Source organism: Oryctolagus cuniculus, chromosome 16, assembly GCF_051225735.1.
Source record: "Oryctolagus cuniculus isolate XC-2025 breed Fujian yellow rabbit chromosome 16, ASM5122573v1, whole genome shotgun sequence".
Taxonomy (NCBI): Eukaryota; Metazoa; Chordata; class Mammalia; order Lagomorpha; family Leporidae; genus Oryctolagus; species Oryctolagus cuniculus.
This window is the reverse complement of record NC_142882.1, coordinates 84,719,912-84,747,225: the sequence shown is the minus strand read 5'-3', so window position 1 is coordinate 84,747,225 and position 27,314 is coordinate 84,719,912. Positions and strand designations below refer to the sequence as shown.

At 39.3% G+C, this 27,314-nt stretch overlaps 1 long non-coding RNA gene across 2 annotated transcripts; it reads right to left on the bottom strand.

The window, feature by feature from the left end:
• Window positions 1-441: 441 nt before the first annotated feature.
• LOC149121853 (uncharacterized) lies at window positions 442-27,005 on the bottom strand. Of its 2 annotated transcripts, none has more exons than XR_016222816.1 (2): window positions 26,867-27,001; window positions 442-814 (listed from the first exon to the last, which is right to left on the bottom strand). It is a non-coding gene; the product is annotated as an uncharacterized LOC149121853 (long non-coding RNA). The 2 variants fall into 2 exon arrangements; XR_016222815.1 differs by lacking the exon at window positions 442-814 and adding an exon at window positions 23,794-24,126 and having other exon boundaries at window positions 26,867-27,005.
• Window positions 27,006-27,314: the final 309 nt, after the last annotated feature.

Below are 27,314 nucleotides of genomic sequence, written 5' to 3'. Positions count from 1 at the left end.
GGACTCTAATTTAAGCAACTTGTAAGGAGGAGTACAAGATTTCTGTACAGGAACACTAACTCTTGTTTAATACAATTAAAACTGAAATGACCCAAGTACTCAGAAATAGGAGGAAGGTTAAATAAATTATGCTATTTTATGTGGATATTGTGTATAAACATTAAAAATTATGTTTTGTAGGGAACGTTAAGCGAACTGAGGAAATTTGGTGACATAGTGTTAATTTAAAAAGCTGGAAACAAATCTTAACAAATAGTATATTGCCAAGTATGATCTGGAGTTGAGTGTATTCTATGAGAAGTATGACTAGAAAAAAATATCAAAACTGTGAATAGTGATCATCTTCTAATGGTAGCATAAAGGATGCTTTTTGTTTTCATTTTTATAGACTGTTTTCAATTTTTCCTTAATTATCATATATTATTTTTATATAATCATTACTTATTTTTTTAAGATTTATTTATTTATTTGAAAGGGTTACAGAGAGGCAGAGAGAGAGAGAGAGGTCTTCCATCCGCTGATTCACTCCCCAGATGGCTGCAATGGTCGGAGCTGAGCCGATCCGAAGCCAGGAGCCAGGAGCTTCTTTCGGGTCTCCCACGTGGGTGCAGGGGTCCAAGGACTTGGGCCATCTTCCACTGCTTTCCCAGGCCATAGCAGAGAGCTGGATTAGAAGTGGAGCAGCCGGGACTCAAACCAGCGCCCATATGGGATGCTGACACTGCAGGCGGCGGCTTTACCCGCTACACCACAGCACCGGCCCATATAATCATTACTTATAATGTTTGTGTTCTTTGATGCAAATCTGTTTTACCTGAAGAAAACATAAGAGATGTATGTAAAAATGTTCACCAGTCTTATTTATAAAAGAAAAAGTAAATGAAACCTAAATAAAATTAGGAAACCAGTTAACTAAATAACGAGTTACTTGTTAAAAGAAAAATTTTATACAAATTAAATTGAGCAGAGTTTATCTCAGCAAGCCATTCATGAATCAGGCAGCATCCTGAAGCAGTAAATGTTCACAGAGCCCCACCAGGCAACGTGGGCTGGCAGTATTAATAGAAAATAACAGGTTATAGAAATAACCTGATTGGCTACAGCCCTTCATTTGCCTTATTTAGTTTGCAGCTTCTGATTGGATGGACACTGATTGAGCTGCTATGCTTAGCACGGACTCAGCTACTGGTGAGAAGAATATACTCTTATTTAGATTATAGTGTGTTTACATATTAAGTTATGTTGCAGTTGCTATGAGGCAGCTTTAGACCAAATTTAATTTAATATGCTCAATGGTCTATTATTACAACACAAGGAATCATTTTATGGCAGGTGTCTGACAGAGGGAAATGCTTATGAAAATACTTTTGGGGCCGGCACTGTGCCATAGTGGGTAAAGCCACCATCTGCAGTGCCAGCATCCCATATGTACACCCATTCTAGTCCCAGCTGCTCCACTTCTGATCCAGCTCTCTGCTATGACCTGGGAAAGCAGTAGAAGATGGCCCAAGTGCTTGGGCCCCTGCACCCACATGGGAGACCTGGAAGAAGCTCCTGGCTCCTGGCTTCAGATCAGCACAACTCTGGCCATTGCGGTCATCTGGGGGGTGAACCAGCAGATGGAAGATCTCTCTCTCTCTCTCTCTCTCTCTCTCTTTCTCTCTTTCTCTCTTTCTCTCTCCCTCTCCCTCTCTCAGCCTCTGCCTCTCTGTAACTCTGCTTTTCAAATAAATAAAAAAAGTGCTTTCACGTACATGAGAAAAATCGTGATTTGAAATTTATGCACAATGGGAACATTCAATATAGTAGAAATAGAAAAATGTGGATATGAACCAACTTCAGAACAGTGCATAGAAAGGAAGGAAGAATGAGATCCAGAAGGAGAGTAAGTTAATACTTTGTTTCTGAAGGCAAAGAAGGATGGAAGGGAAGGAAGGAAATAATCTGGAGCAAATAAGAAAAAATACAGCATTGTTACTGAGGGTTGAATGGCAATGATTATAACACTAAAATTTATTGATCCCTTAGTAGATAAATACTAGCACTGTTCTGACAGTTCTACAAGCACTACTTTATTTAGCCCTTAAAAAAAAACCTAGGAGGTAGCTACTCTTAGTATCCCTGTTTAATAGATGGGGAAATAAAGGCAGATTCCTAGGTAATAGACACCGTGGTGTTTCAAACATAGGTTCTAGGAGTTGACTACTTAGAGAGTGTTTTATTATCTTCTATACTATTAAAACTTTTATAAATTTAAATTATTGCATAGAGTATGGTCTTAACAAGGTCTAAAAATCCATATTAAAAAAGACTGACAGAGGATTTGGCAATGTGGCTTAATAGGTTGGGCCTCCTCCTGTGGCATTAGCATCCCATAACGGTGCCAGTTCATGTCCCGACTGCTCCTCTTCCAAACCAGCCCCCTGCTAATGGCCTGGGAAAAGCAATGGAAGATTGCCCTAGTACTGGGGCCCCTGTACCACATGAGAGAGCTGGAAGAGGCTCCTGGCTCCTGGCCATTGTGGCCATTTGGAGAGTGAACCAGTGGATGGAAGATCTCTCTCTCTCTCTTTCTCTGTCTCTCCCTCTCTCTGTCTGTACTCTGCCTCTCAAATAAATAAACAAATCTTTAAAAAAAGACTGAGAGGATAGATCAAAATATTAATAGTGGTGTTTTCTGAATAATATGGACATGGGTTTTTTTCTATTTCTTTATATCTTTATGCTCCTTCAAATTTTTATAGAAAACATGTATTCAATTTTTGAAATAAACTATATTTTTAAGAGAGTAGACTAATTAAGCTACATTTTTATCATATTCTACATTTTACACTTCTGTCTTGGTCATAACTTGGAAGAGGTATGGGAAATTGTGGAGGATAAATAGTATTCTAAAAGAAACAAGAGATGATTTCAAAAAATGGAAAATAGGTCATATGAGGAAGGCTCCATTATAGTGTTTTGATTTACTTTCTCTAGGTCCATGAAAGCCTTTTTTCACAGAATAATATATCTCCCTTGCTGTCCATTTCCCTCAAGGATCAAATCAAAACTATTTGTAGTTAAAAGAGAAAAAAATTTACTTGGATATAGAGTTAAACTTACTGTAAGAGGTTGTAGAATATTCAGAGAATGCTGTAGTAACCAGGATTCTCCAGAGAAGCAGAAAAATAGTGTGTGTATATGGATGGATGGATGGATGGATGGATGGACAGACAGTAGATATTAGTTCTAGGAATTGGCCCACACAATTAGGAAGGCTTAGAAGTCCCACAGTCTGCCTTCCTCAGGCTGGAGACCCAGGAAAGCCAGTGGTGTCATTAAGCCCAAAGCCAAAGGCCTGAGAACCAGGAGCTCAGATGTCCGAGGACAAGAGAAGATGGATGGACACCTGCGACAGAATTTTGCCATTCCTCTGCCTTGTTACACTCTAGGGTCCTCACTGGATTGGGTGATGCCTGCACACCTTGGCGAGCATGGATTTTCTTTATTCAATCTTCTGATTCAAATGCCTATCTCGTCAAGAAACATCTTCACAGGCACGCCCATAAATAATGTCAAACCAGCTATCTGGGAAGCCCTTTGCCAAGTCAAGCTGACACAAAAAATTAACCACCACAAATACGAAGGCAAGAAAACTTGTATTTTAAATTGAGACTCCTCTGTTTACTGGTTGTGTTATCTTGGGAACCTGACCTGATTACCTGTGACTTTAGTTTCTTCATCTGTAAATTACAACTGAAATGCTTGACATTGTAGGATGGGTATACAATTAGTGTACATCGGGAGTTCATGTGCCCAAAGCACCCACCATAGTATTGCTTACAAATGCTCCTTTCCTGAACTGTTTATACCAACATTTCTCCTCTGGAATCCAAAATCTCTTCAGGAAGGGAGATGCCTCTAATGCCTTCTTAGACCAGAAGTTTTCTCTGAGATTGTTTATGTTTTCTTTTTTTCATTTTGATGATTATCAACAAATAATTTGTGTACATTCTAGATGACTTTTTATGTTGAGCTGTAGCCTAAACTTTCACTCTTTTTGCTTGTCCTTGAGTTAATGATCTCAAAGGCACTTTCTTCCCTGCATGACAGCCACACTGGTACCCTTGTTGCTTCAACCTAACAGGATGCGCTTCTACCTCAGGGACTCATAATTGTTCTCTCGGCCCACATCTCTCCCTCTCTCTTCAGATAGTTGCTCAAATGCCATGTCCCAGGGAGGAAACTAATTTCCTGCCTTTCTAAAATCCTTGACACTCCCTTTCTCCTTTTCTTGCTTTTCTCCCCATCATCTTGCATGTTGCATGTTTTACTTACTGTCTATTTCTCTTCACTAAAATAGAATCTCTATGAAAATAGGATTTGTTTTTGCTTTTAATTGTTATATTTCCAGATCTACTATATTGGCACTCAGTAAATATGGACTGCATGAATGAATGCACATATAATCATCTTAAATGAAAGGAATTGTTTTTATTGCTAATATGAAATGTTTCAGACCTTCGGAAATTTATTTAACAGTTTCTAAAATGCATCCAAAGCTTAATTTCATGAACAAAGGATCACATGCAGATAATAGAATCCACTTTGTCCAGTTTAAGGAGAAAAATTACTACATATTTCTCTCATTACATAATATAGTACATGTATATCAGAGAGTTTCTTGGAAATCTGGTAAACCAAGCTTGGATCATGGAACCAAGTGAATCATATCTAGGAATGACTATCTACCAACAAAAAGACTACTTCGGTGGAATTTCCACTACAGCCTCCACGTACCACTCAAACTTACTTGCCCACTGGAGCAGGAGAACTCAAGGGCCCTGTTGCTATGCTTGCCAGAAGAGTTAATCTATGCTCATGCACCTGCTGCTTCATACTGCTCACTCACTCCTTCCCAGTCTCATGTAAATGTGTTTCCGTGGCAAGCCCTAGTTTTAACACAGAATCGAGCTACATGGAGCCTTGGTCATGTTTTACCTGCTTAATCCCTTTGGTTCAGGATGGCACACTAAAAATGGAACCGAATGGATGTAAGAGAATCAAACTGCAATTTCTGCAGCAGTCCACCCTCTGTCACTCAACATGCACAAACACTCAGGTCTGCATTAAATTTTCATCTCTGGGTGATGTTCATTTCTCTTCTAGTTCAGTGACACTCCTATCCTGATATCCTGAAATCTGTTGGGTAAATTATAAAGTTAAATACCACCAACCCATCATATATTAAAAACTAAGGATTTGCTATTCAGCAATAAAAGTAGATGAACTATTGCCACACATTATAACTTGAATAAATCTCAAAGGCAATGTACTGATGGAAAGGAGCTGGACTCAAAAGGTTTTATACACCACATGATTCCACTTATATTGCCTTCTGAAAAAGATAAAACTATAGTGAGGGGCAGATGTTTGGCCCAACAGTTGAGATGATACATTCCATACCAGAATGCCCAGTTTGAAGCCCAGCTCCCCTTCTGAGACAGCTTCCTGCTCATGCACACCCCTAGGAAGCAGCAGTTGATGACTCAAGTACTTGGGTCCTTGCCACCCACATGGGGACCTCCTCACTTTGGTCTAGCCCAGTCCTAGCTGTTGCGGGCATTTGGGCAGTGAACCAGCAGATGGGAGATTCCTCTGTGTCTTTCCTTGTGTCACTCTGCCTTTCAAATAAAATAAACATCACTAATTTTTTTATTTAAAAAACTACAGTAGGGGCCAGCACTGTGGCCTAGTAGGCCAAGCCTCCACCTGTGGTGCTGGCATCCCATATGGGTGCCAGTTCATTTCCCAGCTGCTCCTCTTCCAGTCCAGCTCTCTGCTTATGGACTAGGAAGGCAGTGGAAGAAGGCCCAAGTGCTTGGGCCCCTGCACCCATGTGGGAGACCCAGAAGAAACTTCTGGCTCCTGGCTTCAGATCAGCTCATTTCCAGCCACTGCAGCCATTTGGGGAGTGAACCAGCAGATGGAAGACCCTTCTCTCTGTCTCTCCCTCTCTCTGTCTACAACTCTATAATTTATATAATATGTTTATAGTAATATTATGTTATATATTTACATTATATATTTATATAAAGAAATAATAAACAAAACTATAATGATAGATATTTGTGGTAATCAGGAGTTGTCAGGGGTTGGGGTGATGATAAGGAGATAGAACCACAAATGGCTAACACAAGGGAGATTTTTATAGGTAATGAGACTTTTGTGTCTTAACTGTGGTAGTGGTTACCACGTGTCAAAATTATCCACATGTGTTAAAATTAATAGGATTTGCACCAAAAATGTCAATTTTACTGTATGTTCATTTAAAAATTAAATATTTAGAAAAGCAGTGAAATTTAATGAATACAAATGTGGACAATATGTTCAGTTATATAGACAGTACATATTAATTTTGAAAAGCAAGGAAAATTAGATATGAGAAACATTAATGTATAATTTTTTTAATCTTTTATTTAATGAATATAAATTTCCAAAGTACGACTCATGGGTTACAATGGCTTCCCCCCGCCCATACCGTCCCTCCCACCCACAACCCTCCCCTTTCCCACTCCCTCTCCCCTTCCATTCACATCAAGATTCATTTTCGATTATCTTAATATACAGAAGATCAGCTTAGTATACCTTAAGTAAGGATTTCAACAGTTTGCTCCCACACAGAAACATAAAGTGAAAAATAATAGATGATTTTTTTTAAATGATGATGAAATCAGATCAGACCTATTGTCATGTTTAATCCCAGTGAGAGTCAAGTTGGGAATTGATAATTTCTTTTTTTTTTTTTTTTACAGAAGATCAGTTTAGTGTACATTAAGTAAAGATTTCAATCGTTTGCACCCCCATAGAAACACAAAGTGAAATATACTGTTTGAGTACTCGTTATAGCATTAAGCCTCAATGTACAGCACATTAAGGACAGAGATCCTACATGAGGAGTAAGTGCACAGTGACTCCTGTTGTTGACTTTACAAATTGACACTCCTGTTTATGGCATCAGTAATCTCCCTATGCACCAGTCATGAGTTTCCAAGGCTATGGAAGCCCCTTGAGTTCTCCGACTCTTATCTTGTTTAGACAAGGTCATAGTCAAAGTGGAGGTTCTCTCCTCCCTTCAGAGAAAGGCACCTCCCTCTTTGAAGACCTGTTCTTTCCACTGGGATCTCACTCACAGAGATCTTTTTGCCAGAGTGTCTTGGCTTTCCATGCCTGAAATACTCTCATGGGCTTTTCAGCCAGATCCGAGTGCCTTTAGGGCTGATTCTGAGGCCAGAGTGGTATTTAGGACATCCGCCATTCTATGAGTCTGCTGAGTATCTCACTTCCCATGTTGGATCACTCTCCCCTTTATTTATTCTATCGGTTAGTGTTAGCAGGTACTAGACTTGTTTATGTGCTCCCTTTGACTCTTAGTCCTTTCATTATGATCAATTGTGAACTAAAATTGATAACTTGGAATAGTGAGATGGCATTGGCACATGCCACCTTGATGGGATTGAACTGGAATCCCCTGGTATGGAGAAACATTAATGTATAATTATACACATAGAAGATAATACAGCCACTAAAATAATTTTTCATTTCTGCAGATGTTTTGGGGATTATCTCTGGTGTTGATAACTTTCTTCTTCCATGTTCCTTTTGTGCTCAGCACAAGTTTCAGCTGATCATGATTCTTTGTCCAGCAGAATAATCCAAAGCAAAAGTCTCCGTGGTCTGAGCCTTGGTCCTGACCACATGGGTTGCTGTCATCATCCATTAGCTTTTCTCACTAGGAGGCACTCCAGAGGAGCTTCATCTTAAGAAACCAGAGTAAACTTCCGCAGTAAACTCTTCTTCTTGGTAGTTCATTGGCAAGAGAAGCCTAAAAAGTGAGTAGCAGTTTCAACTTCCAGTTCAGTCGTGTCATTAGTGGTAAACTATTTCTCCACTAAATACTAAGTCCTCCAATCTAGCACAGAGTCTAGAGTCATTTTTGGAAAGCAAAAATTTTGTACATTGGTCTTGGAGTATGATCATGAGAAATACCACCCCACTTCATACCTCAGTTTTGATTTTGCAAGAAAATATTAGTCATTAGTTCAGAAAATGGACTTTATTCTGAAGACACCACCCTAATGTCAAAAGGTTTCATTTCTCAGCTGACATAGTAAAGAAGTCTTCATTAGATCATTAAGCAACGCCAGGTTTTGTGGAAATAACAGTGACCTTCAAGAGCACTAGCCTTAATTATTTTGCTATAAAATGAGTTGCTTGATTAAAAGCCATGTTATGTGAAAAGGCATGATGCAAATAAGGTATTTATGAAGTCAACGGAAACAGCATGATAGCCTAGAAAAACAAATCAGATCCAGAGCAAGTGTTTCATGTAGTAAGAACAGAATGCTATTCACTGAACAATGGAGAAGACCCAATATGGTCACCCAGAAGGCAGGCTTGTCCCTTCATCATGGCATGCAATACTGAGGGTTCACTATTAGTCTCCACTGCTGGCAGATTGGGCACTCAGTCATAAGAGTAGCCTAGTCAACCTTGGAGAGAGGCCATCAATTTTTTCATTGAGACATGTAATCTTCATTGCTATTATAATGGGCTATTGTTTATAAGCACACTGATGGAGTAAGGTCACCAGGCAAAGTTGACTGGCATCAACAGGATAGGTCATCTGGTTCACTTGGTTCTTCAACATTCTGTAAAGATTCACATGGGACATTAATATTCTCACATGCTGGGCCAATTTCAAAAGGTTCATTCACTAATCTTCCACTAATCCTCCTTCTCAACAAACATCCAAGTCTATTTCTCCCAACTTCTTTTCCATGTGATCAAACTTTTAACTATTTCCCATGAACTGATATAGATCTGACATCATGCCACCTTCTTCCACATGAAGTACACCATAAGGTTATATCCATTGGAGACTCTTCCCCTTTGTCCTCCAAGGCTACTCGTGGTTTATTTGTTAATCTCTACAAAAGCAGAGGGCTGGTGCTTGTTTTTTTTTAAACATAATTCTAAGGCTATGGAGCATGAACTGAAAAGCAAGGAAAAATTAAATTACCTGGAAACAGAATGTTATGCTGAATGAGATAGTAAATGTCAATACAATTTTTCCTGTGAGACACATTGTTCAAAGAATGCCTGCAATAGCAAGCTTGTTTGTAAACTATATACCCAATATTTACATGACTATTAACTAATATTGACCATACGTGGGACAGAGGCATTGCAGGTATTACAACTGAGTCATCAGAAATCCTGTGACCAATAATTCTTCTAGCTATTTTATCAACTTCCACATTTTAAAACCAATGCAATATGATTGGCATGCACAGATTCTGCAAATACATTTGCCCAGATAGCTTCAATAAAAGCAATGGGAGAAACAAGTTTTTGCCCTTAAAGAACAAAAATAGGCAGTTCTTGGGGCCAGCGCTGTGGCGCAGTGGGTTGGCACCCTAGCCTGAAGTGCCAGCATGCCATATGGTCGCCAGTTCAAGACCTAGCTGTTCCACTTCCCATCCAGCTCTCTGCTATGGCCTGGGAAAGCAGTGGAAGATGGCCCAAGTCCTTGGGCCCCTGCACCCGCGTGGGAGACCCAGAAGAAGCTCCTGGCTCCTGGCTTCGGATGGGCACAGCTCCTGCCATTGCGGCCAATTGGGGAGTGAACCAGCAGATGGAAGACCTCTCTCTGCCTCTCCTCTCTCTGTAACTGACTTTCAAACAAATAAATAAATCTTTAAAAAAAAAAAAAAAGAATAGGCAGTTCTTACTTAGTGTGGGAAACTTCAGTCAAATAATCTGAAAGAAAAGACTAGGTGACTAAGCACAAGTTTTAAGAAAGCTTTTAGATGTTGATGTAAAGAAATCAACAGAACCACAGAATCTGAAGAAAGGATTGGCCTTTAAACATCTCTGAGCCAAATCCCCTCTCAAATCCCCAAATCTTCTCTGAAACCCTCCCTCAAATGACTTTTCAGTTTAAAAACAATACTTCAATGATGAAGAAATCAGCCACTAGCTTCCAAGGTAGCCATCCTATCCTTAGCTCCAGCAAAAAGAATGGCTTTCTCAAGTGGAGCCAAAACCTTGTCTCCCATTGTCATAATTCTAACTGAAGGGTCCTCACAGGCTAGCTCATCCTCTTCCAATGATGAGCCTTCAGGTAGCTTCCTCCCTCATCTTCCCTTCCCTAGGATAAACATCCTCCACGACTTCCATCATTATTCACGTAATTTGATTCTACACACTTCAGTTTTCCAATAATTCTGTTAAAATTTACATTCCAATCAATATAATAGTCCAAACTTGGTATGCTGTAGAGTAGATGTATAATTTCCCTATCTGAGAGAAGTTGTAGTTCTATTTTTGCAATTTAATATAAAGGTAGATTTTCTGCAAGTCACACTAATGTTCAGTGTAATTGCTTAAATCCATTAAGAGCTCACTGGGCGCCAAGCACCTCCAAGAGGGCCTCACATGCATCATCTCATTTAATTCTTGTAATAACTACATATGAGGTAGATACTATTTTTATCTTGACTTTCAGAGGAGGAAAATGAAGCTTAAGAAGAATAAATGAGCCGGCGCCGTGGCTCAATAGGCTAATCCTCCACCTTGCGGCGCCGGCACACCGGGTTCTAGTCCCGGTTGGGGCGCCGGATTCTGTCCCGGTTGCCCCTCTTCCAGGCCAGCTCTCTGCTGTGGCCAGGGAGTGCAGTGGAGGATGGCCCAGGTGCTTGGGCCCTGCACCCCATGGGAGACCAGGAAAAGCACCTGGCTCCTGGCTCCTGCCAGGATCAGCGCGGTGCGCCGGCTGCAGCGGCGGCCATTGGAGGGTGAACCAACGGCAAAGGAAGACCTTTCTCTCTCTGTCTCTCTCTCTCACTGTCCACTCTGCCTGTCAAAAAAAAAAAAAAAAAAAAAAAAAAAAGAAGAATAAATGCCTTACCCAAGGTCAAATATCACCTAAGTATTACAATTTGGATTCTATTCAAAGATTTCTGGAAAAGTAGTTAGTGACACCCATTGAGTATTCATTCTGTGCCAGCATTGTGCCCTAACCCTTAGCTCTATGGGAACAATTACATCCCAGTTTTAAACATAAGGAAACAGAAGCTTAGAAAGGTATAGCAATATAGTTAGAAATTAAGAACTAGGTTACCTGAATAACTTTATATACCCAGGCTCAAAGTCTTACAAAATTAATCTTAGTGGATTAAATGCATCATTGTACCCCATCAAAATGTTTAGAGAGCCTCACTTTATCATCTAAACTATTTTTATCCCTGCTATTTTATAACCACAACTCTTATAATAAAGGCTTCCATGTGTTCAAGTTGCCAACAAATTATACCACATGGAAGAAGGCCTAGGAAAGTTATCCATAAGCCACTAGAAACCTTTTTCCAGATGCCATCAATCTACTCGTCTGACTATATCAGCAGTCATTCAACTTCTAATACACTGTCTAGCCCAGTGTATATTTCTCCACTTTGTCCACAAGAATATGATGAGTTTAAGTTTTCTACTTAAATATAGACTTGTCATCCTAGTTCAAACATAGGAACCCTTTCCAAAAATATCCTATTTGTGTGAAGTAATTTAGGGATCACTCTTCGATCTTACTGATTACCATTTCTTCTGCAAAAATGAATCATGTTTGAAGAAACAAAACACTAAATTATTTTTATCCTTACATTGTTTACATACTGATGATAGTGTATATTTATTCACGTAATTATGTACAGCACTTTCTGCATCATCAACATCAAATTCGAGTTCTAGGGTCTTCTCATTCTTCTGACTTTATTTCAGTAAGGCAATGTGACAACGTGTTGCATTTTAAAATCCATATTTGCAATCTTGATCTCTCGGGCATTTTTAAGATCAACAGAATAATTGTGGGGTTGTGTTTGCATTTCCCACTTTGCTAAACTGATGGTTTCACTAATTTGTTGATTGAATTGCCCATCGACATAAGTGAATTCTCTTCCCTTGAAATTCATCCAAAAGCTTTTGATAGATAGATGTTTGGCACCTGAGTAATAATCCTTTAAGATCTCAAATGTGTCATGCAGTCTCCCCTGGCTTTGAAATGCCATAATACAGTCTACAGATTTGGCAACTTCCTACTGCTTTGATTTCATTGTTTAGCATTCAGTATCCCTTCTTTGTACAAAAATATTTCATTTCAGTTGTGCACTGCAGTGTTACCTCTTTTTAAAACAATGAAAGCAACATTAGAGACTCAAATGTAAGTTAAAAGCCAAGCTTTTAGCTACTACAGCCATTGTGGAAGGCAGTATGAAGATACCTCAGAAATCTGAAAATAGATCTACCATATGACCCAGCCATCCCACTTGTGAGAATTTACCCAAATGAAATGAAATCAGCATATGGAAGTTATCCATACCCCCATGTTTATTGCAATTCAACTCACAAGAGCTAAGATATGGAATCAACCTAGATGTCCATCAACTGATGACTGGATAAATTGTGCTATATAGAAAGAGTATAGAATATTACTCAGCCATTAAAAAAAATGAAATCCTGTCTTTTGCAACAAAATGGATGTAATGGAAACCATTATACTTAGTGAAATAAGCCAGTCCCCAAAAGACAAAAACCATATGTTTCCTCTGATCTGTGTTAACTGAGTACCCAAAAAATGAATTGTATATGAGTAAAACTGACATTTTGAGATTCAATGATTGTTTACAGCCCTTGTCTCTACTGTGTTTTTTTCTTCTTACTATTTGTTGAATTCTTAGTGTAGGGTTAATCTTATGAGTATAGAATAGACAGAGATTAGGTCATTGTAAAAATTAAAGGAAGAGGGGGTCAGTGCCGTGGTATAGTAGGTAAAGCTGCCGCCTGCAGTGTCTGCATCCCATATGGGCACCCATTCGAGTCCATGCTGCTCCACTTCTGATCCAGCTCTCTGTTATGGCCTGGAAAAGCAGTAGAAGATGACCCAAGTCCTTGGGTCCCTGCACCCACATGGGAGACCCAGAAGACACTCCTGGCTCCTGACTTCGGATAGGCACAGCTCCAGCTGTGAACCAGCAGATGGAAGACCTCTCTCTCTCTCTCTTTCTCTCTCTCTCTCTCTCTGCCTCTCCTTCTCCTTCTGTATAACTCTAACTTTCAGATAAATAGATAAATCTTTTTTAAAAATTAAAGGAAGAAATGAAAAGGAAGAAGGAGGGAGGTTAAGAAGGTGGATGGGAGGGAAGGTAGGGTGGGAAGTATTACTATGTTCCTAAATCTGTATACATAAAATGTGTTCACCTTAAAAATTTAACAATAAAAAACATTTTAAAAAGCCAGGCTTTTGAATGCTATCACATAGGACTGACTATATTATGACTCACAAAGATAACAACCACTAAGCAGCACAGGAGCAGAGTGTGTGTCTTTTCACATTGCTTTTTTGGGAAACATTCAGATTTCAAACATGCTAAAATTTGATAGATATGTAACTCTGACTGTTGAAGAGGAAATAATAATTGTACTCATTATGGAGTTCAGGTCCCAAATTGTGCCCATATTTCAAACAATACAGAAGTGAGACCTTTCAGTACTAAATTGATTGCTGTTCTCTGTTAACTATTTACAGCCTAAAACAGAAGATGAACTGTTTGATTAAAAAGAAACAAAAGTCATACATCTAATTCTAATATTACAAAATACATTATTTAAAATACTTTGTTTTTAACTGAACACCAAATTTCTCTTCCCATATTTTTGTAAAGCTGGTATTACATCTACTGTCCTGTCCCAATTAGTTTTATCTTAAATATATCTCTAATGCTATTATTTCTTTGAGATATAAAAGGTCACTTTCCTTTTCTAAAACACAGAATTATTCAACACAGCTTAATAACTGCACTGTTAATGTAATCCTTACTATGCCTCTGAGAGAAAATGCTTCTTGACATAGATTCAGACCAAGCTGGCATTTGTAATGTTAATGTATTTTGCCTGAGAAAGACTCATCTGTGTCTGTGTCCCATGTGTGAGACAGATCCTAATGAGCATCTGGTAATAGTAGAGAAAGACACATTCTCATTTTCTACCCTGATTCAGAAATAAAAATTACACCTGCCATTTGCATGTTCCTTTGGTAATTCTCTGATCCTTACCATTTGTAAAATAGGCCTTGAATTTTTATACCACCAATCCTGACTGGCATGTAATGATTCTGTTTCTTTTTAAAATAAGATGGCCTAAGTCATTTATATGTATGTTCTGTTAAAATATCATTACTTAAAAAAATAAAGTAACCAAAATTGCCTGAGCTAGAACCCGATCTACTTTTTCATTTTAAAATGAGAAAGAAAAAAATAGTAACTCAAATATTATGTCCTCAGGATTACAACTTGGGCTTGAGTCTTATTCATAAATTGAAATATCACGATGTGACTTCAAATCTATTCAAAAGTTAGGTAAATTTTTTCTAAGCTATGGAAGATGTTGTATACAACATTGACCCATCATCAGAAATGGAGATTATTCAAATCAGAAACTGAATAAGACATAATCTTTTACTTGCTTCTCACTCTCATACTTCAAGTTATTCTCAATTTGCCTCTGTTCATAACTGCCATAGTTCAACAGAATAAATGTTGATCCTACCATTAATCTCCCAGAAATGACAAGGAATGTATAAAATTGAGATGCCTATGAGCCTATTAATAAATTGAATTAGTATTGTTCTTAAAGATTACATTATATATACCATATTTTTAAACTTTTTATGGAAATTGATTTGATAAAATTGTTTATCTTATAAATAATATAAGCATATTATATGATAACATATCAAATAATAAACTAGTCCCCTTCCTAACTTCAGCTTGCTTAGCCTAGAATTCATGGCCTTCCAAGACATAGCCTCAATCCTGCTTTTCATTTGAATCATTAACCAACTCCCTAGGTCACCTACAATCCTGCCAGGTGCAGATACCTAAAGATACTCTTGGACTCCCACACCCTTGCCCATGCTCTGTATTCCTTCTACCAGGAATGACCTTTCACTCCTCTCTCCAGGGTTAGCCTGTGGATGCAGATCAAATGTCACCTCTTCAAAGTGCTTTGCTTAATTGCCCCAGTTGGGTAGGGGCATTTAATTTATAACATTTGGATTAAATTCGTCACATTTCTATAAAGATTTTGGAATCCAGGGAACTTTCAATGTACTTGTTGATGTCTTCTGTGATTAACACAGATGGTGTTATACCATATCATATAACAGAGTAAATATATATATATACCATATCATATAACAGAGTAAATATATATATATATACCATATCATATAACAGGGTAAATATATATATATACCACATCATATAACAGAGTAAATATATATATACCATATCATATAACAGAGTAAATATATATATATACCATATCATATAACAGAGTAAATATATATAGGTATATACCCCATATTATATAACAGAGTAAATATATATATACCATACCATATAACAGAGTAAAGATATATATATACACCATATCATATAACAGAGTAAATATATATATATATACCACATCATATAACAGAGTAAATATATATATACCATATCATATAACAGAGTAAATATATATAGGTATATACCCCATATTATATAACAGAGTAAATATATATATATATATACCATATCATATAACAGAGTAAATATATATATATATATACCATATCATATAACAGAGTAAATATATATATACCATATCATATAACAGAGTAAATATATATATATATATACACCATATCATATAACAGAGTAAATATATATGAGAGTAAATGGATAAAGGTCTGATCTATGATCTTTTTTTGACACTCTTATATTCATAAAGAATTTCCCCACATTCTTTCCACACTAATCTTAACTTTATAGGAGGAATAAATGATTTTCAACGACTCTCAAAAACTCTCTTTTGCATTACTATAACACACTTCCTGACCAACTCGTCAATTGAAAACAATTAAAAATTTATTTTTAAATCCATTTATGTGTTAACAAGAAAGCTCAGCCAAAAAGGAAGCGGAATTGGGAATCTAGAGAGGTAAGCTAAGCTTGAATCTTTCACTTGAGGACATCTGCTCATGAAGGTGAACTTCGGCTTCTGTGTCTGCAGGTACCAGGAGATAAATCCTGGGAAGAACAGACCAGCCTAGGAAGCTAATAAGAGATGCCTTAATAAATCAGGAACCCCAAAGGCCTAAACCCTTGAGGTATACGTGAACTAGAAATAAATCCAGGGGACAGCAAGGAAAATTGCCTATTACAAAACATGGCATTGGGTGGAAAGAAACATAAAATTGCCCCCTTGGAATTCATATCCACAAGTTGGCCCTCGCCTGAATTTGAGGCCCAATCTCATGCTCCCTGGGCATGTCAAAAATCACCTCAGACAACAAAACTGATGATGTTTCTGTGTTGGAGGAATTCCCCTATTCCCGCCACTCCACCATGTTTGGCAGAAGCAAATGCCAATTAATACTCAATGGAAATATAAATTGTCAATATAGTCAAAATGATCAAACACATAAAATGTCAAAAAAATGAACTTATTGAAACTCACAAGACAAATGAGGAAGTATGTCATCTGAAGTGAGAGGTAACAGAAGGCAAAACAGCAGAGTTGGACATATGAGATTTCAGATGCTGAAATTATAAAATGCAGCAGGAAGGGAGAGAAGGAGGGAATGAAATAGAACATTTAGAAATTCAAGATATAATACTAATCAAAATTAAAAACTAAATACATTTTCCTTTACCATTCTCTTTCCCTTTCCCTCATCCAGGCCAAATGTTCAGGATTGATAATGTTTTTGATGAGTAAAATTCCTTTACCTGATGCATGAAACAACCACGACTGAACATGGCAGTGTTGAACTTAGTGATAAGAGCATTCCATTTGAGATGAGGAAAATGATCAGAATGCCCACTTATTCAAACATTACTAGAACCACTGTTCAGTACCAAAAAGAAATACAATAAAATACACAATAGAAATAATGAAAAGGAAAAAATTAAAACATTATTTGCAAATGATTTTTTTTTAATTTTTTTTGAGAAGCAGAGTTAGGAGAGACCGATAGAATTCCCCTCTACTGGATCACCCCCCTAAATGCTCACAACAGGTAGGGCTGGGTCAGGGCAAAGGTTAGGAGCAAAGAGATAGAAACTCAAACCAGGTCTCCCACAGAGGTGACAGGAACCCAGTTACTAATGGAACCATCACTGCTGCACCCAGGGTCTGGACTGATGGGAAACTGGAGTCAAAGCCAGAGCTGGGAATCAAACCCAGGCACTGCAACATGGGACGCAGGCATCTTAACTGCTAGGCTAACTCTGCCTCCTGACAATTTTTAAAAAGATTTTATTTATCTGAGAGGCAGAGTTACAGTGAGAGGGAGAAACAGAGAGAAAGGTCTTCCATCCGCTGGTTAAATCCCCAAATGGCCGCAATGCCGAAGCTGAGGCAATCTGAAGCCAGGAGCCTGGAGCTTCTTCCGGGTCTCCCATGCAAATACAGGGGCCCAAGCACTTGGGCCATCTTCTACTGCTTTCCCAGGCCATAGCAGAGAGCTGGATTGGAAGAGGAGCAGCTGAAACTAGAACCAGCAGCCATATGGGATGCTGGCACCACAGGCGGAGGATTAACTCACTGTGCCACAGTGCCAGCCCCCTGATATAATTTTTAATTTAAAAAAATCCAACAGAATCTATAGTGTTTGGCCTACAGTTAAGATAATCACATTCCATATCAGAGAACCTGAATTCAAGTCCTGACTGCAGTCAGCATTCTAGCTACCCACCAATCCTGGGAGGCAGCAGTGATGGTTCAATTAGTTGGGTCACTGCCATCCATGTGGATAACATGGGTTGAGTTCCTGGATCCTGACTTCAGCCTGGCCCATTCTCAGCCATTTTGGGCATTTGGGGAATGAACCAGCAGATATGAACTAACTCTCTCTCTCTCTCTCTCTCTGGCAAATAATATTTAAAAAAAAAAAAAAAACAGGTTAGTAGGGGTCGGTGCTGTGGCTCACTTAATTAATCCTCTGCCTGCAGCGCGAGCATCCCATATGGGCACCAGGTTCTAGTGCCAGTTGCTCCTCTTCCAGTCCAGCTCTCTGCTATGGCCTGGGAAGGCAGTAGAGGATGGCCCAAGTGTTTGGGCCCTGCACCCGCGTGGCAGACCAAGAGGGAGCACCTGGCTCCTGGCTTCGGATCAGTGCAGCACTGGCCATAGCGGCCATTTGGGGGTGAACCAATGGAAGGAAAACCTTTCTCTCTGTCTCTCTCTCTCTCTCACTGCCTAACTCTATCTGTCAAATAAATTTAAAAAAAAAAAGGTGATTAAATATACAGAGTAAAAAAATCTATATATAGAAACCTATACACAAGCAGCAGATATTTGGAAAAGGAAGTTTTTAAACTAAAATAACAATATATGGAATACTGAGATATAAATTTAGTAAAAATATACAAGACCATTATTGACAAAAATATAAAACCATACTGAAATACATTAAGGGAGACCTACATAAAGAGTTATATAATTTCATGAATTAAAACACTGAATACCAAGAAGAAATTAAGTTATAATTGATATGTAAAGTAAATTTAGTGAAAATAAAAACTCCAACAGGATTATAAAATGCATGCATGTTTAGAAATTAACATGTTTAGTACAAAATTTTTATTGAGGCTAGAAGGCCAAAAATTGTGAAGATGTAATTCTATTGAGTAAGAAAAAAGTTATGAAGACCTTCTCTACTGTCAAGTTACATTATAACATTACAGAAGTTAAAATCAAATGGTATTGACATGATTGACAATTAGACAAATGGAACAGAATAAAGAGTTTAGAAATAGCAATATATTAATCATTTGATATATGATCATGATGGTATTGGAAACTGGTGGAAAATAAATGGACTTTATACTAGGGCTGGAACAATTGGGTATCCATAGGGGGAAAATGATATTGTATCCATCCCCACCTGATACTATAATAAACAATCAATTTCACTTTGGTTAAATATCTACATTCTACTGTAAAATCTATTATTAGAATATAATACAGGAAAATATTTCATATCCCCATTTTGGAAAAAATTCTTAAATAAAATGTACACACATAGAGGAAATTATTAATAATACTGAAAAATAAAACTAAGAACTTTTGTTCTTCAAAAGGTACCATAAAAAGATTACAAACAAACAAAAATACACAAATCAGAACAGCATATTCCTAGAAAAAGAGTTTGCAGCCAGAATATATAACTAATTCTTTTGAAACACTAAGAATGAAAAAAAAACTATGAAGTCTTTAAACACACGTCCAACAGATTTAACTTATCGACTATATACAAATGCTTTCTAAATATCCTGCTCAGTGCCCTAGCCACATGTTTCAACTAACTTAGCACTGAAATCATCTTTTTCCTTAAACCATTCATCCCAGCTGAACACTTACAGTTGCACTGGACATTCAACTTACTTTGCTTTCCATGTTCCGTTATTCACTGAGCAGTCAGTTCTCCTCGTAATTTCCATGTGCTATAATGATTCACAGCCTCATTTTCTTGAACCTCCGATAAACTTCTAATCAGTTTCTCTGCCTCAAATGTATATTCACGTCCTTCCTGCTTCCTGTTTAACAGGTCTATATCATCTCAACCATTATTTATGTTCAAATGAAAACGCGTTTTGTGGGGATTAGGGCCGGTTTCCTGTAACATGGCAGGGCCCATCGCCCGGGAGACAAATAAGTACTGAGATTACCGAGACTAGACTAAACTACTGGAACTGCTAAGACTAACTCTATGCATCTGATCTCCCACCATATGGCGCTGAGAGGGAGTAAACAACTTCCACACAGCTGCCTCACCAATTCGACTAACAAGCTGCAGGAGCTGATCCTGCCCCTGATTGGAGGAGAGCAGCGTGCTCAGCGCGTGGGGAGAGAACGCCAGCAGAGTTGGGATTGGTGGGAGAGGACTATAAAGGAGGAGAGAGACAACATGCAGGAGGAACATCTGAGGAACCCCTGAGAGAGCCGGCAGTGTGCCGCTCCTCCACTGAAGCGGGGGAAACGGCGGGGGGCCGCCCCTCCATGGAGGCGGGGGGAGCGGCAGCTAATCCAGGGAGGACCGGGGGAAGAAACAACAGCAAATCCTGTGGGGAGCAACCTGGACTAGACTAAGTTACTGGAATTAAGACTTATTCTATGCATCTGCTCTCCCACAATATGGCGCTGGGAGAGGAGAAAACAGCTTCTACACAGCTGCCTCCAGTTCAACCAATAAACAGCAGGACCTGCTCCTGATTGGAGGAGAGCAGCGTACTCGGCGTGTGGGTAGCAGAGTTGGGATTGGCGGAAGAGGACTATAAAGGAGGAGAGAGACAACATGCACCAGGAACATCTATCTGAAGGAACACCTGTGCAGCCCCCGAGAGAGCCGGCCGGCGGTGTGCCGCTCCCCCGCAGAAGTGGGGAATGTGGCAGGGGGAACCGCCCTTCCACGGAGGTGGAAGGATCGGCAGCCAACCCGGGAAGAACCAGCAGCAAACCCGGGGAGGGCCAAGCAGACAAAAGAACAGCGCAGGGTCCTGTGTCGTTCCTCCACGAAGACGGGGAGCGACAAATCCGTTGCCGCTCCTCCGCGAGCCTGCGGAGCGAGCGACACGTTTAATCATAACCATATAATAAAATATTGTTAAATCTGATCTAGAAATAGAGAGTGGATTTTTAGTTATACAAGTCATGGTAACAATATACACCAGAGGAGCCGGCACCGTGGTGCAGTGGGTTAATCCTCCACCTGTGGCGCTGGCATCCCATATGGGCACCGGTTCTAGTCCCGGCTGCTCCACTTCCAGTCCAGCTCTCTGCTATAGCCTGGGAAAGCAGTGGAAGATGGCCCAAGTCCTTGGGCCCCTGTACCCCCCTGGGAGACCTGGAAGAAGCTCCTGACTCCTGGCTTTGGATCAGTGCAGCTCCAACAGTTGCGGCCACTTGGAGGGTGAACCAACGGAAGGACGACCTTTCTCTCTGTCTCTCCCTCTCACTGTCTGTAACTCTACCTCTCAATAAATAAATGAATAAATAAAATCTTTATATATATATATATATCAGAGTTAGAAGCCAAATTTAATGAGTATAATGGACTATAATGCACTACACAGGGACTACATTTAGTTAGCCACATAAAAAAATAAAATTATATACCTAAAACACCATATATGTTAAAAGGTGGGTGAATAAATACCTAAGAATAAAATATTTTTGAAAAAAAAAAAAAACAAGAAACTAAGTGGAAGGGGTTTCTTCATGAAGATAAAAGTATGTAAGAAAAGATGACAAACTTGACTGTATTCAATTCTTTTTTTTTTTTTTTTGACAGGCAGAGTTAGACAGTGAGAGAGAGACAGAGAGAAAGGTCTTCCTTCCATTGGTACATTCCCCAAATGGCCTCCACGGCTGACGCTACATTGATCTGAAGCCAGGAGCCAGGTGCTTCTTACTGGTCTCCCATGTGGGTGCAGAGCCCAAGCACTTGGGCCATCCTCCCCTGCCTTCCAGAGCCACAGCAGAGAGCTGGACTGGAAGAGGAGCAAACAGGACAGAATCTGGTGCCCAACCAGGACTAGAACCCGGGGGGCCAGTGCCGCAGGCGGAGGATTAGCCTAGTAAGCCAGGGCACCGACCGACTGTATTAAAATTTAATACTTGTGTTTACAAGCAATAATCTCTTCAAAAAATGAAAAAATAATACACAAAGTGAAAGAAAAAAGCTGGTATCACTAATTACTATCAAATGAGTAGTTTCCAGAACAAGACTTTTTTAAAGATCTATTTGTTCAAACCAATGATGTTAAAAAAAAGAAAAAAAGGATAAATAACCCAATGAAAATGGATAAGCGTCCTAGAAACTGACAGAAATAGGACCATGAATGACTAACAACTATGAGAACTCAGGGACAAACAAATTAAAGTGATGCCGAGCTCCCTGGATCAACAACAGCTAAAAAGTGACAATATCAAGTATAGGCTGTGGTTGTGAAGCAAATGGAAACACGGATGGCTGTTGGGATGTAAATTGGTACAACATTCTTTTTTTTTTTTTAAACTTTTATTTAATGCATATAAATTTCCAAAGTACGACTTAAGGATTACAATGGCTTCCCCCCCCCATACCGTCCCTCCCACCCACAACCCTCCCCTTTCCCACTCCCTCTCCCCTTCCATTCACATCAAGATTCATTTTCGATTATCTTAATATACAGAAGATCAGTTTAGTATACATTAAGTATGGATTTCAACAGTTTGCTCCCACACAGAAACATAAAGTGAAAAATAATAGATGATTTTTTTAAATGATGATGAAATCAGAGCAGACCTATTGTCATGTTTAACCCCAGTGAGAGTCAAGTTGGGAATTGATAATTTCTTTTTTTTTTTTTTACAGAAGATCAGTTTAGTATGCATTAAGTAAGGATTTCAACAGTTTGCACCCCCATAGAAACACAAAGTGAAATATATTGTTTGAGTACTCGTTATAGCATTAAATCTCAATGCACAGCACATTAAGGATAGAGATCCTACATGAGGAGTAAGTGCACAGTGACTCCTGTTGTTGACTTTACCAATTGACACTCCTGTCTATGGCATCAGTAATCTCCCTAGGTGGCATGTACCAATGCCATCTCACTGTTCCAGGTGATCAGTTTCAGTTCACAGTTGGTCATGGTGAAGGGACTGGGAGTCAAAGGGAGCACATAGACAAGTCTAGTACCTGCTAACGCTAACTGATGGAGTAAATAAAGGGGAGAGTGATCCAACATGGGAAGTGAGATACTCAGCAGACTCGTAGAATGGCAGATGTCCTAAATAGCACTCTGGCCTCAGAATCAGCCCTAAAGGCATTCGGAGCTGGCTGAAAAGCTCATGAGAGTATTTCAGGCATGGAAAGCCAAGACACTCTGGCAAAAGATCTCTGCGAGTGAGATCCCAGTGGAAAGAACAGGTCATCAAAGAAGGAGGTACCTTTCTCTGAAGGGAGGAGAGAACCTCCACTTTGACTATGACCTTGTCTAAACAAGATAAGAGTCGGAGAACTCAGAGGGCTTCCATAGCCTTGGAAACTCATGACTGGAGCAATTGGTACAACATTCTAAAAAAACACTATGATAAAGTTGGTGCACTTACACTATGACCCAAAAATTACACTCCTATGCATGCATGCCCTGCAGAATTATTTGCATGTGAGCACAACAATACTTGTGAAAGAATGTTCATACCAGCATTGCGCATTATAGAAAAAATATGGAAACAACTCACATGTTTGTCAGCCACACAAAGGAAAACCAAGTTATAGTATACACCATGGAGTTTCACACACAACAGTAAATATGAAAGAGCTATAGCAACACAAAGCAACATAATATTAATAGGTAGAACCCCAAGAACAGAATGTTAAACAGAAAAACAAGTTATAGATAATGCAAAAGTTATTCTATTTATATAAAATACAAATACAACGTGTTTACTGCACCACATGAAATTTTTTTTTAGTATATCAATGTTGTGAGTTTGTCACATTCTGAAGCCTGGCAATTTATTTAGCTAGAAATTTAAAAATAATTGTATTACTTTATTATTTTCCTGGGGGTCAGCCAAGTAGTTCCATCAATCCTTTTTCAGAAACCAGTGAGGTATAAATTAAAAGGAAGGACAACAGAATGAAGCATGAATGCTAAGTGAAAGGTATGCTATTTTTTTCTGTGGTGACAAAATCAATACATTTCAATATTTCACCTTTATTTTCGCTTTTTAAAAAGTTCAAGCAAGCAATCTTTTATTTTTTCTTACATACCTTTATAAAATGGTCAAAATGTCTACCAGAGAATAGAACAATCAGTTATGTTAATAGCAGCATTACAGTGGAAAGCAATGAACCATGTCCAAAGGCCTGGTTTCTAGTTCCAGTTCCACAATTAGTTGTGTGTCCTTCAGGGAGTCACACAAGTTCACTGGGCTTCAGTTTTCCCTCTGTTAAAACAGAGATAATCATGCCTGCTTCAGAGCATCCCACTGTGAATTAAAATTATATATGCATATTTATATACATATATACACACACATGCAGATATACACACACACAAATATACATTTTTTAAGTTCCTATGTGGTACCCAACCTACAGTAGGCATTCAACAAATAGCAATTCCCTGATACCGTAATTGTTTTACTTGATCATTGGGATCATTTAAAAATAATGTTTTCCTTTCTTATTTTCTTTTTGTTTGTTGGTTGGTTGGTTTTTTTGTTTGTTTGTTTTGTTTTTTGACAGGTAGAGTGGACAGTGAGAGAGAGAGAGACAGAGAGAAAGGTCTTCCTTTGCCGTTGGTTCACCCCCCAATGGCCGCCGCGGCCGGTGTGCTGTGCTCCTGCTGAACCGAAGCCAGGAGCCAGGTGCTTCTCCTGGTCTCCCATGGGGTGCAGGGCCCAACACTCAGGCCACCCTCCACTGCACTCCCGGGCCATAGCATAGAGCTGGCCTGGAAGGGGGGCAACCGGGACAGAATCCGGCGCCCCGACCAGGACTAGAACCCGGTGTGCCGGCGCCGCTAGGTGGAGGATTAGCCTATTGAGCCGCAGCGCCGGCCTCCTTCCTTATTTTCTATAACAGCCTTCTGTCAATTTGATGACATCATCATGTCCTGTCATTTGTTTCTTGTTATTTCATAGAGTTTCTCATGACCCAGATCCCAAATTCCTAATCCTGTTCACCTTTAGGCTGCCACTGACTGCTTACTATGTAGTATCTCTTTTATCAACTTATGAAAATAATTGATCTGTACCAATTCCTGGTACTTCGTAACTGCTACATTCAGATTCCTACAGTGTCCAGGATCACCTGCCTCTGGTGCTTCAACTGCTGAACACAAAGGACTGCCTGCCACTAGTACCAAGGATCAAGCCCAAAAACTGAACCCAGAAAATGTGTTAACCCATACATACAGTCTGCAAAAATTTCACAGAAATGCATTTAATGGAAAAACAATGCATTGATTTCAAACTTTTGCATCAACAATAAACTTTCTCTTTAATTCCACTTTTCCACAACCTGTTTAAAGTCCCCTCATATGTCATAGTTTATGCATTATTCCTAGCAGTTAAATGTGTTCCTAATTTCTAAATAACTAACTCAGAATGGAGCATTGGGTGCAAATTATTACTAAATACTTTATTTAAACAGAATGAGTCCAAAAGACTTCTTGCCTTAATCAAATTTCTATATCCATCTACCAGAACTTTTGACTTCATTTTTACTTTCATAGTGTCCAATACAATGATATGCACCAAGCATACCTCTACTTCTAATGCACTAATTCTAATGAAATGAACTTCATCCCAAGAAAGCAAAAGCTCCTTTAGATGAACACCTAAGCTATCCTTGAAAATAGTTTCTCATCTACTCTGACTCTAACTTGTCAGTATAATTAAGATTTTGATTGTCCTGGTCAAGACCATATCTCTGTGTTACAAATGTCATGTAAGGGTGACCTTCCTAAGTACTAAATAATAAGAAACACAAGAATGAATAATCAATAGATAATTTGGCCAATACTTAGGGGATATCAAACAAATTTACTTCATCCTTAATAATTCCTAATTTCTGCTTATTCTAAAGCTATTATAGTAACAGCCAAGCTATGACTTCAGTTGACTCTGGTCACAATTTCTTCCATGATGTAAAAATATCCCTTTTACCTTAAAGGATTAGCTGTGAAACTTAGTGCTTATGGATCAGGGAGCTTGTGTGTTGGGAGGAAATTTTTCATGCACACCTCATGTTTCTTTCCATCTTTGGAAACAGGCACTGACAGCCTTTTACTTTAGACTATTGTTTCAAAGGTGGCTATGTAGAAATAAATCTCGGGGAATAGAAGCAGCATGCTCCTCTTGAGCCTGGGGTAGTTTCGCTGTGCATTCAAACAAAAATAACATCCCCCTCTGGTTCAAAGTTTGTACAAGTTCATGAGCTTAGAGTTCCTCAGCTGTGACATACACTTTGAATACGATTTGGCCCCCCAAAATCATGCAACACTTTAAACCCCAAAGTCATAAATGAATGGTACTAAGAGAGTGGATATAGTGTTTAGAATTGGGGCCTAGTAGGAGTTCCTTAGGTCACTGAGGGCATCCCATCGGAAGTTCTTTCTCACGTGAAGGTTGTCATAAAAGCCCAAGTTTGGGCCCAGTCACTGTGTGATTCTCCCTCTGCATGCTCAGCCATCTACCACCCTCTACCACCGTCTACCACCCTCATCAGAGGCCAAACCAGTGGGACCATCTGATCCCAGATGTGAACCTCCAAAACTGTGAGCTAAATAAACCTTTTCTCTACATAGAGTTGGTTGCTCTGGATATGTCATGTAGCATCAGAAAGCTGAATAATATACCTGTTGTATAGGCAGCACCCATCTCAGGCCATCAGCATTGCTCCATGGGACTTGAATGATATAGGGAATGGGCACTAACATGAAGATAACCCTGGCAAAGGTGCCAACAGTAATAAAATCCTTAGTCTCCATTTGTTGGTCTCTCGTGTCTTCTTGCCTGTATCTCTGAAAATGTTACAAACTGAAGTGCTATAATTAACTTGAAAGCAGGGTAAAACCTCAGACCCTTCATATTTCTTGATAACATGATACAGGAGAAGACCACTCCAAAAAGGAGGACAGAAAAACCCACACCTGAATGTTCAGGGAGAATGCAGGAAATAGGAATGATGAGGAAATTGAAAAGTAAGACAAAATGTCTATACCTCTCTGTTGGGGAATAGTCCACAGCGGCATTGCTAGGCGGAGGTTTTTAGTTTCAGTTTTGACCGGGGCTTTCCAACAGGCGGGGCTCTCCGGAGTGGGAGGGATCGAGGTCGCGGTAAACAACAAGATGGCGCCAGGACCCCCGCAGTGAGTCTGCCTGCCTGCCTGCTGCGTGACACCTCACCTGATTGGCCAAAGGATGCGTGCCCTTCACATGAACAGAGACTGGATTGGTGTGCCTGATGCATGGACTCTAGCTTGCTTCTGATTGGTCACATTTTGCATATAAGCTGCAGGTGTAAGGAGGAAGCTCTCTCTCTCCTCTCCTTTTCTCCTTCCTTTCTACCTCTGTCACATCTACTTTCTCTAATAAAAAGTCTACTGAAGACCAACAAGCATCGTTCGTTCTTTTCTCGCCCGAGAAACCGTCATCGCGGGCCCTGGGTT